We start from the raw sequence: 10,580 nt of genomic DNA on the forward strand, positions 1-10,580 counted from the left end.
GCCGTTTCTGAGCCTGCAGCGACACCGTGTGCCCCGCTGCGGCGCCGCGCCGGCAAAGCCGCCTTCCTGCGGCCGTCAGGCCCGGGCCGCCGCGCCAGGCCGCGACACCCGCGGCCTCTGCCGCCGCCGCCCTGCAGCTGCCCGGCCACGGCTTCGACCCGCTCTCCGGCCCCGCCGCCACGATGCCCGCGGGCTCCGGCGCGGCCCCGCCGCCTCCCTGGCGCCGCGCCCCCCGGGCTGCCGGCCGCCTCCTCCGGGCACCGCACGCCCGCTCCGCGCCCCTCTCGCCGCCTCCTCGCAGCCGTGCCCTGCGCCCGCCGCCTTTCCGCCAGCCGCAGCAGCACCCTGCGCTCCGGCCGAGGCGGCGCGCAGACTCCGCGCCCGCCCGCGCCCGCGGCGCACGGCAGCCTCCCGCCCCTGCTCGCCGCACGCGGCGCGGGGCCCCCCGACTCGCAGCCTTCCGCCGCAGCCAGGGCGCAGCACGCATCGTCGCTTCATCTCCTCAGCACCTCGTCGCATCGTCCCCTCGCTCCACGCGGCTATTCTCTCTCGCCTCCACACTCCTTCCGCCGCGCCGCACCGCACCTCCCCTTCCCAGACCGCCCGACACCTCGCCGCACAGCCAGTCTTCCTCTGACAAACGCACAAGCCTGTTGGGCGACTCAGCTTCCCTGGGCCGACAGCAACACCGCGGTCACGGGCGTACACTCCTCCTTCTCCCAGAACGGCCTTCTCCGAGGAACCCGCCGGCGCGGGTGGGATGCAATCCCTGCCGCTTTTGGACACCAGCCTCCCGCTCCTAGACGGAATGCCGCCCGCACATCCTCAGCTTGGACGTGGCTTTTCTAACCGCAAGCTTCGCCTCCGGTGGCGCAGTTCATGCTCTTGCTCCTTCCGTAGGCAGAGCAGTGGCTCGCTGCACCCATACAGTCGAAGCAGAGCGAGCAGCATATTGGTAAGTTTGTTTGCCTGGAGCCCAGCGAGAAGCACTCGAAAGTGGAGTAAGCGACGTCAGTGCATGAGCACTCTGTAGCCCGGTAAAACCGCTCATGTCATGGGCAGCGACAATCTATCTACAATTTGGACCACACCTAAGGATTTGTGGAGGTTCAAAACGCAGCCCCAAAGCAGCAAACGGAGTCCTGCGGTAGCTGCACAGACGGGGTGCAGCAAAACATCGGCAAGGGGCAGAATCTGCAACGGAACAACAAAGGAGGCAGAGGGAAGCGGAACGAGGCCCCCTGCAACCGGAACAACGTCCTGCTCCTAAACGATGCGATAGACTCTGCAGGGAACGGGTGAGCTCCCCCCGCTTCCTTTGGCGACGAGGGGGCCATGAGCCGAAAAGCAGCAGGGATGCAGGAGGAAAACGGAGCACGGGAAATATCGCCCCCTTCGGACTCGCTTTCCCTCCGCGGGGAGCTCTCGGATTGCCTCCACCTCGGCGGCCGACACCATCAGAGACGGAGCCATCACCGCTAACTATGGGGCATCAGTTAGGGACTAACGGTATTCAGGAGCGAGACATCATGTTCCTTCATGTTGGTGAATTCTTTTTTTCGCCCTTCCCTCCCCTGCCTTTCCCTCCCCTTACTACTCCTTCCCTCCTATCCTCTTCCATTCCCTTATCACCCCTTCGCGTTCTCTTCTTCCCTCCGCTTCTCTTCTCCTTTCTTCCTTCCCTTTTCCAAAGCCTTTTCTAAATGTCTATGCCACTCTTGACATGAAGCACGGGCACCACTTCAGGCAAAGCATCCCCTGCCTCTTCCTGCCTCTTTCCCATCATGCCTTGCACGAGGTCCCCGAGTACTGAGGATGCTGAAGGACTTTCAGGAACTGCTTCTCCGGGCAAGTCTCTCTTTCTCGCTCGCTCTCTCTTCCTCCATGTGTCAGTGGACTCAGAGCCACTGCAGCACAGAGCACACCTGGGAAGGCCTTCAGGGACAGGACCCTACCCCCGCTTCTATCTTCCTTGACTTCTCAATTCTCTTTGCTCAGCAGGCCTAACTGCTCTCCTGGCTACTTGCAGACTGTGCAAAGCATGCACTCTTCCCCTACACTTCAGCTCACTTTCTGGAAGACGAGTGCTCTCTTCATCCTCCGTCCATGGCAAACACCGAGCTTTGCACAACAGCTATAGTCCCATAGCAATGATTGCGGAATGATCACTGTTAACAGCAGGCACAGATTCTTCCCTCTTGCAAGCCTGGGTTTGAGACACAGATGTGGCTCAGCGGTTTCATGCACTGCCCTTCGTCATCAGAAAGCATAGCAAAGAACAAGGAAATCACATTGCAAAGAACATCTCTACTAGGCTGAAAGAGAATGGTCCACCCTTTGAAATACATGATCAGCGTGACGCATGGTGAGTGTGGACGTACTCCAAAGAGTCCTAACAATGCCAGGGACTCCTCACTTCAGGAAGACAACCTGGACGTACATCGACAAGGAAAAGCTCAGAGAAGAGTAAAAAAATATAAGATAATCACAGCTCTTTGGTGGTCTTCCTCTCCCCCAGGGAAGACGTGTTTCTGTGCCTCGTTTTCCACTTGCAGCTCCACAACGAATGTCCAGCTCCTGCTCATCTTTCCAGGCAGGCGTCCACTCACAGAACAACAGAGCCAGGACTTCAGTACCCACGGGAGTTAGTCCCCACACGTTGCCTCACACCCATTAACATCACCCACCTGTCACATAACCGAGCAGAAGCCGTGAAGGTTACCCCACTGCATTTTCACTGAGAACATCCCCACAGGCTCCCACCACACCCACTGAGATAAACACACGAGGGATCTTCCACATTCAATCACACGTCCTTGCTCTCAGCCCCTCACACTGTCCCAGGAAGCAACGTGGAAGGCACGAGATGACTCAGAAGTGCTGCCGGCTGTGCCAAGCCTGCAGGCATGACCCAGGCAACATCACATCCATCCAAATAAATGTGTCACGACTGAACGGGAACACAGAGACATCTGCCTGTCAGGCACATCATCCTCTGTTGTCGTTTGAGGCACCTGGAAGTTCTGGCAGTGGCTGCTTCTTCAGAAAAATAAATTAGATCCTTCCTTCAGAAGGCGTTCTAAGGCAAATCTCCAGTGATCGATAACAAGGACAACTTCCCTGCAAGTGGGGTTTGCAAAAACTACGCACGTCTTGCCAAAGCTCTGAAATCATTGCATTACTCACAATGTTCCTGTAGCCACTTCTGTGAAAAACGATGCAGAGGGAAAGCTGAAAACTGATGACATTCTCTCGAGGTCAAACGCACCTCAATAATGGAGAAAAGAAGTGCCCACACTGACGGCAAGTGGCCCCAGTTCGGAAATCTCACAGACATCAAAATGAAGCAGTCTGCATCTTGTGCACTATTACTGAGATGTCTCCTAAGTCAGGCTGGCGACAGGCAAAGGGGCTGGTTCTGGTGGCGGAAATGGTGTCCCAGCTGGTACCCACATGCTCACCATCAGGCACCAAGACATTATCACAGCATATTTCTCTCTTCTCTCAGAAAACAAGCAAGGCCTACCACCACCCGTGGACATGGAAGGGGCACAGTCAGGAACCGCGAGTGACGAGCTTCCACCAGCGTTCCTGGTCACTGAATGCGGGTGCTCGACAAATACACCCTGGAGAATGACCAGCATACTTTCCCGTGTCTTACACCTACCTTGAGATTTGCTCTTCTGCCTGCACCCTTTAAAGTACTAGGTGTGTTAACAACGTCCTTGAATCGAGGCTTTTTCAACGACAAGTTTCACCTCCCGACACATACGTCAAGCTGTTGCTCCTTCCGCAGACAGAACAGGGGCTTATACACACACCCCGCAGAGTCAAAGTAATGCAGCATGTAGCAGCGTATAATTACTTCTACTTTGCCTTGAACCCGGATAGCGGCGACTGAAAACACTACATCCCGAGACACTGTGTAAGCATTCTGTAACACTGAAACACAGCTGAATAGGACGCCAGCTCCAGTGTGACTCCATGTTGTAACACAGCTAAGCATGAGTATATAACAATGTGGAACCCCAGCGGGGGAAACTTGTAGTACAGTCACACAAACGGCGCACAGGAAAACACACGCAAGGAATTACATCTTGAAGATAACAACCAAAGATGCAGAGCCACCGCAAAGTTGGCTGCTGGAAAAATAGACTCTGTAGGGAACAACTGAGGTTCTCTCCCACTTCTCACGGGTGGGAACCAAAAAGTAGGAGTAAAACTTTAGGCAACAGCTATCAGACCTGTTCCGTCTTGATTTCCATCGAGCCTTGGCAAAGGCTGAGGCTTCCACAATGAGGATGTTTGCATGAGAAGGATTCATGGCTCATGCTTCACCGCAAACAACAGGCACAGACACTGCCCTTTCGCTCAGTGGCTTCAGGCACTCTCCTTGGTTATCAAAGAGCATGCAATAGAGCAAGGAAATCATGTTACAAACAACACCTCGCTAACACCGTGACACAGTGGTCCACCTGCCGAGATACAAGAGCAGCCTAAGATACGGTCAGTGTGGAGAGGCTCCAAAGAGACCGGACTACTCCAGGGGCTCTTGAATTTGCAAGTGCCACTGAACATAGCCCAGCAAGCGAATGCTCAGAGAAGGACAAAATGAAATAGGGCAGGCAGAGGTCTCCAGTGCTCTTCCTCTCCCCCAATGAACACTTTTTTTTCTACCTCCTTTTTCACTTGCATCTGCAGCAGGAAGGGCAAACATGCTTCTCAGGCAGGCTCGTGCCTGAGAAAGGGCTGTCTCCAGGCTCCACTATGGACCTCCACACGCCCCTTCCAGCCTCAGTAAGTGTGAGGACCTTTGAGTCCACTAGGACTTCCCCTGCAAGAAGGAAGGGGATCCCAGAAAAAGCTGCAGGCATGAGCTCCACACAAACACGAAGGCCTAACATTCACGCAAAGTGGAACTTGCCTTTAGTCTCCCTGCTCTATATGCTCTCCTTACAGGGCATCAAACACACGCAGGAGGACAAGGGCATACTCGTACGATGAAAGGACATGGTAGCATTTCAACACCTGTCAACAACTCTCAAGGTCAGCAACGCCTCCAGCTCCGGGCTCTTTTGCAACCCCGTTTCAGAATGGCCCCGCTACAGAAATCCCACAGACATCAAAATGAAGCAGTTTGCATCTTGAGCACAATTACTGACACATCTCCTAAGTCCAGCTGCTGTCAGGGGAAGGGCTGGTTCTGGTGAGGGAAAGTGGTGTCCCACCTGGTACCCACATGCTCACCATCAGGCACCAGTAAATTATCACAGCATATTTTTCTGGACTCTCAGAAAACAAGCAAGGTCTGCCACGATGGAATTCAGGGAACCGGCACAGTCAGGAGCCATGTGTGATGTCTCTGAGAGGAGGAGAGAAAACAGGCAAGTGCCAGTAGTCACCTTGCATCACATCTCTTTCAGAGAAGAATCAAAGAGGAGGCGGAAAGCTCTTTCAACAAGAAATAAAGTTTCACACCAGCATGGCCTGGGGGCAGCAGCAGCAGTCCATCCATTCCTGTTGGCCTAACTGTAACACCGCAAAATGTGTACACTACACACAAAACGCAAGGAAGCTAAAAGGGGCACTCGGAGGCCTTATCTGAGCTACACAGGTGGCAGGAAGACAAACGCTGTCCACCTCAGCAAGACAGCAAGGTCCTCACAGGAGCCTGGCAGAGAATTTTTGCCAGGGCCCGTGCCATGTAACATCCCCACAGAGGACAGAGGATCTGAAAAAGGGGTCGCAAGTGGTGTGACAAAGTCTACACAGGAGGCTATCCTCCCACTGAAGGCAGTCAAGACACAGGCCTGCTGCGAAGAGCTGCACAAGCACTTTAACATACTAGCAACGGACAGGGTGGAAAAAGGGCAGACAACATTCAGTGCAGGAAAATGTGAAGAGAAGCCCATGAGGAAAAGCAGCATGAAGTTTACATAGGAAACTATGGGCTCTCAGTGACACAGTTTTCATTCTGAAATGAGATCTCGGCTGTGTCAGACAGCTCCATGCATCCATCACCTCAGGGCTCAGAGGCCACCAAAACACTGCAAATTCTAAGAATAATGAAGAAAAAAAAAAAAGACTTGATTCCACGTATTCCCAGTTATTTGACTGCAAGATTCACCAACAGCCTGAATGCGGAGGACACTTCTCTTCCCTAGGTAAAAAATTGCAGGGAGAAGAATTGAGAGAGGTTCATTTAAGGCTGGCAGCATGATCAGAGTCTGGGCCAGCTTCTGTTAGAGCAGCAGCTCTTCATGCTCAACAAGAGAGGACTGCAGGGCTGTATGGCAGATCTCTACAAAACCTGGCCTACAGTGTGCAACACTGAGACCAAGGATAAGGGACGGAGGATAAACAGAAAGAAAACTCTGAGGTCAGAGTGCTTAGGCACCTGAACAGGGGCCCAGAGAGGATGTCGAATTGCCATCCGTGGAGATATTTGGAATGGACTGCACAAGGCCCTGAGTTCAGCCCCACCTGACTTCAAAGCAGACCCTGCTCTCAGCACAGGGTTGCACTAGGGACCTCCACACGCCCCTTCCAACCTCACTTAGTGTGAGCACCTCTGAGTCCACCAGGACTTCCCCTACAAGAAGGAAAGTGATCCCACAGAAAGCTGCAGGCGTGAGCTCCACACAAACACAAGGGCCTAACATTCATGCAAAGTGCAACTCACCTTTGGTCTCCCTGCTCTACACGCTGTGGATTCCAGACATCCTTACAGGGCATCAAATACACGCAGGAGGGGAAGGGGCACTCCAGGACCACCTCGGTGGGCATATTCATACGAGAAAAGGACACTGAGGCATTTCAATACCAAGCACCCTCTCAAGATCAGAAAGGCCTCCAACTCCAGGCCCTTACAGCCTGCAAAACGATCCTGAGAAAGCATCACTAAGCAACTCTGCTGACTTAGGCTCTTCTCTAGGCATCCTCAACACCCCACCCCAAGAAATGGGTTCTCACAACAAGCAGGCATTCTCCCCTTCTTCAGTTATGACACATTCCACGTCCTCCCCTGCATCTCCACGGCCCTCAGGCAAGGCTCTGCACTGCTCAGGGTCACCCTTCCAATCAGGACATGGCCAGGCCTCACTCAGCACCACTGCCACAGTGCCAGGAAACTGCTGCACACCAAACCTGCAGTTTTGCTTCCCACTCTCACGCTGACTTGGCCTTCCACAGATCCTTACCCTGACAGTGACAATATCATAAGAAAACCATATGGATTGTATCGAAGGCACAGTGTCTGTCAGATTCTCTCAGCCAGACCCGTCACAATTTGCAACGAACTGGCAAACGCAGCTGGAATTGCTACAGTCCAACAATATGGCTAAAGGAGATGCCCCGTTAGCTCTGACCACAGTGATCAGTGGCGCAAAGTCTACTTGGAGGCCTGTAGCTAGCAGGGTCCCCCAGGGATCAACACCAGGTCCAATCTTGTTCAACTTATTCATCTATGACTTAGATGAAGGGACACAATGCCCCCTCTGCAAGTTTGCTGATGACACAGAACTGGGAGGAGTGGCTGATACACCAGAGGGCTGTGCTGCCATTCAGAGGGACCTCAACAGGCTGGAGAGGTGGGCAGCGGGGAACCTCATGAAGTTCAATAAAGGGAAGTGCAAAGTCCTGCACCTAGGGAGAAGTGACCCCATGCACCAGCGTACAGGCTGGGGTCTGACCTGCTGGAAAGCAGCTCTGCAGAGAAGGACCTGGGAGTGCTGGTGGACCACAAGATGACCGTGAGCCAGCAATGTGCCCTTGTGGCCAAGAAGGCCAATGGTATCCTGGGCTGCATCAGGAAGAGCACTGCCAGCAGGTCGAGGGAGGTGATGCTTCCCCTCTAGTCAGCCCTCGTGAGGCCCCGTCTGGAGTCCTGGGTCCCGTTCTGGGCTCCCCAGCGCAAGAGAGACATGGAGCTACTGCAGCGAGTCCCGTGAAGGGCTGCTAAGATGATTAAGGGACTGGAGCATCTCTCCTATGAGGAGAGGCTGAGAGAGCTGGGCCTGTTCAGTCTGGAGAAGAGAAGACTGAGGGGGGATTATATCAATGTGTATAAGTACCTGTGAGCACTGGAACAGGTTGCCCAGAGAGGTTGTGGAGTCTCTGTTCTTTGGGATATTCAAAAGCCGTCCGCACACAGTCCTTTGCAACGGGCTCTAGGTGACCCCGCTTGAGCAGGGGGCATTGGACTAGACGATCTGCAGAGGTCCCTTCCAACCTCAACCATTCTGTGATTCTGTGACAAGCGGCACTGATTTCATTCTATGAGATGCCAACCCAACTCTGGAAGAGTGATCGACACCTCCTAGGCAGGAGAGGAGATTTGCTCTGCTGGTTTGCAAAGCAACAGCGGAAGGGCACCCTTCTCCTCAGGCCTCACCACAAATCATGTCTGAGAAGGAGAAGGCCCCACAATCACAACCCCAAAAGCTGCAGAAGCTGATGCAAGCTCCCAGCACCGCACATGATGAGAACAGCCTCCCGCAGCACTGGTCCCAGAAAGAGAAGGGGAAACGCACGTGAGAAAGTGTTCCGGGGATAACACCAGGGAAAGCCTTTACAGAAGGGAGCCTACCAAACGCCAGGCTCCAGAGGATTAGACTCCTTCCCAAAGCAGACATCAGCTCTGAAATCTGAAATCTGTGGCACGCAGCACACCTGGGAAGGCCTTCAGCAACAGGACCCTGCCCCCGCCTCTGTCCTCCTTGACTTCTTGACTTCTCCTCACTTCTCTTTGCTCAGCAGGCCTAACAGCTCTCTCCTGGCTACTTGCAGGCTGGGCAAAGCATGCACTCTCCCCATGCACCTCTGCTCACTTTTTGGAAGAACACTTCCATCCATGGCAAACACCGAGCCTTGCACAACAGCTGTAGTCCCGTGACAATGATTGCGGAATGATCACTGCTAACAGCAGGCACAGATTCTTCCCTCTTGCAAGCCTGGCTTTGGGACACAGATGTGGCTCAGCGGTTTCATGCACTCCCCTTCATCATCAGAAAGCATAGCACAGAGCAAGGAAATCATATTGCAAGGACCATCTCTACTAGGCTGAAACAGAATGGTCCACCCTTTGAAATACAAGACCAGCCTAAGCCAGGGACTCCTGACTTCAGGAAGACAACCTGGATGTATGTCAACATGCAAATGCTCACACAAGGGTGAAAGAAATTGGGGAAGCACAGCTCTTTGGTGGTCTTCCTCTCCCCCAGGGAAGACGTGTTTCTGTGCCTCGTTTTCCACTTGCAGCTCCACAACGAATGTCCAGCTCCTGCTCATCTTTCCAGGCAGGCAAGCACTCACAGAACAACAGAGCCAGGACTTCAGTACCCACGGGAGTCAGTCCCCACACATTGCCTCACACTCATTAACATCACCCACCTGTCACATAACCGAGCAGAAGCCGTGAAGGTTGCCCCACTGCATTTTCACTGAGAACATCCCCACATGCTCCCACCACACCCACTGAGATAAACACACGAGGGACCTTCCACACTCAATCACACGTCCTTGCTCTCAGCCCCTCACACTGTCCCAGGAAGCAACGTGGAAGGCACGAGATGACTCAGAAGTGCTGCCGGCTGTGCCAAGCCTGCAGGCATGACCCAGGCAACATCACATCCATCCAAATAAATGTGTCACGACTGAACGGGAACACAGAGACATCTGCCTGTCAGGCACATCATCCTCTGTTGTCGTTTGAGGCACCTGGAAGTTCTGGCAGTGGCTGCTTCTTCAGAAAAATAAATTAGATCCTTCCTTCAGAAGGCGTTCTAAGGCAAATCTCCAGTGATCGATGACAAGGACAACTTCCCTGCAAGTGGGGTTTGCAAAAACTACGCACGTCTTGCCACAGCTCTGAAATCATTGCATTACTCACAATGTTCCTGCAGCCACTTCTGTGAAAAACGATGCAGAGGGAAAGCTGAAAACTGATGACATTCTCTCGAGGTCAAACGCACCTCAATAATGGAGAAAAGAAGTGCCCACACTGACGGCAAGCGGCCCCAGTTCGGGAAATCTCAAAGACATCAAAATGAAGCAGTCTGCATCTTGCACACAATTGCTGAGATAGCTCCTAGGTCAGGCTGGCGACAGGCAAAGGGGCTGGTTCTGGTGGCGGAAATGGTGTCCCAGCTGGTACCCACATGCTCACCATCAGGCACCAAGACATTATCACAGCATATTTATCTCTACTCTCAGAAAACAAGCAACGCCAACCACCACCCGTGGACATGGAAGGGGCACAGTCAGGGACTGCAAGTGACGAGATTCCAACAGCATTCCTGGTCACTGAATGCAGGTCCTCGATCAGTACACCCCAGCTAATAGAGCAGCATACTTTCCCATGTCTTACACCTAACTTGAGATTTGCTCTTCTGCCTGTACCCTTTAAGGTACTAGGTGTGTTAACAACATCCTCGAATCGAGGCTTTTTCGATGACAAGCTTCACTTCCGAAGATAAAATTCACGCGGTTGCTCCTTCCGCAGACAGAACAGGGGCTTTCCCCCCAACGCCCCACAGAGCGAAGCAATGCAGCATGTAGCAGCGCATAATTACTTCTGCTTT

This window comes from Apteryx mantelli, chromosome 14, assembly GCF_036417845.1.
Source record: "Apteryx mantelli isolate bAptMan1 chromosome 14, bAptMan1.hap1, whole genome shotgun sequence".
NCBI classification, from domain to species: Eukaryota; Metazoa; Chordata; class Aves; order Apterygiformes; family Apterygidae; genus Apteryx; species Apteryx mantelli.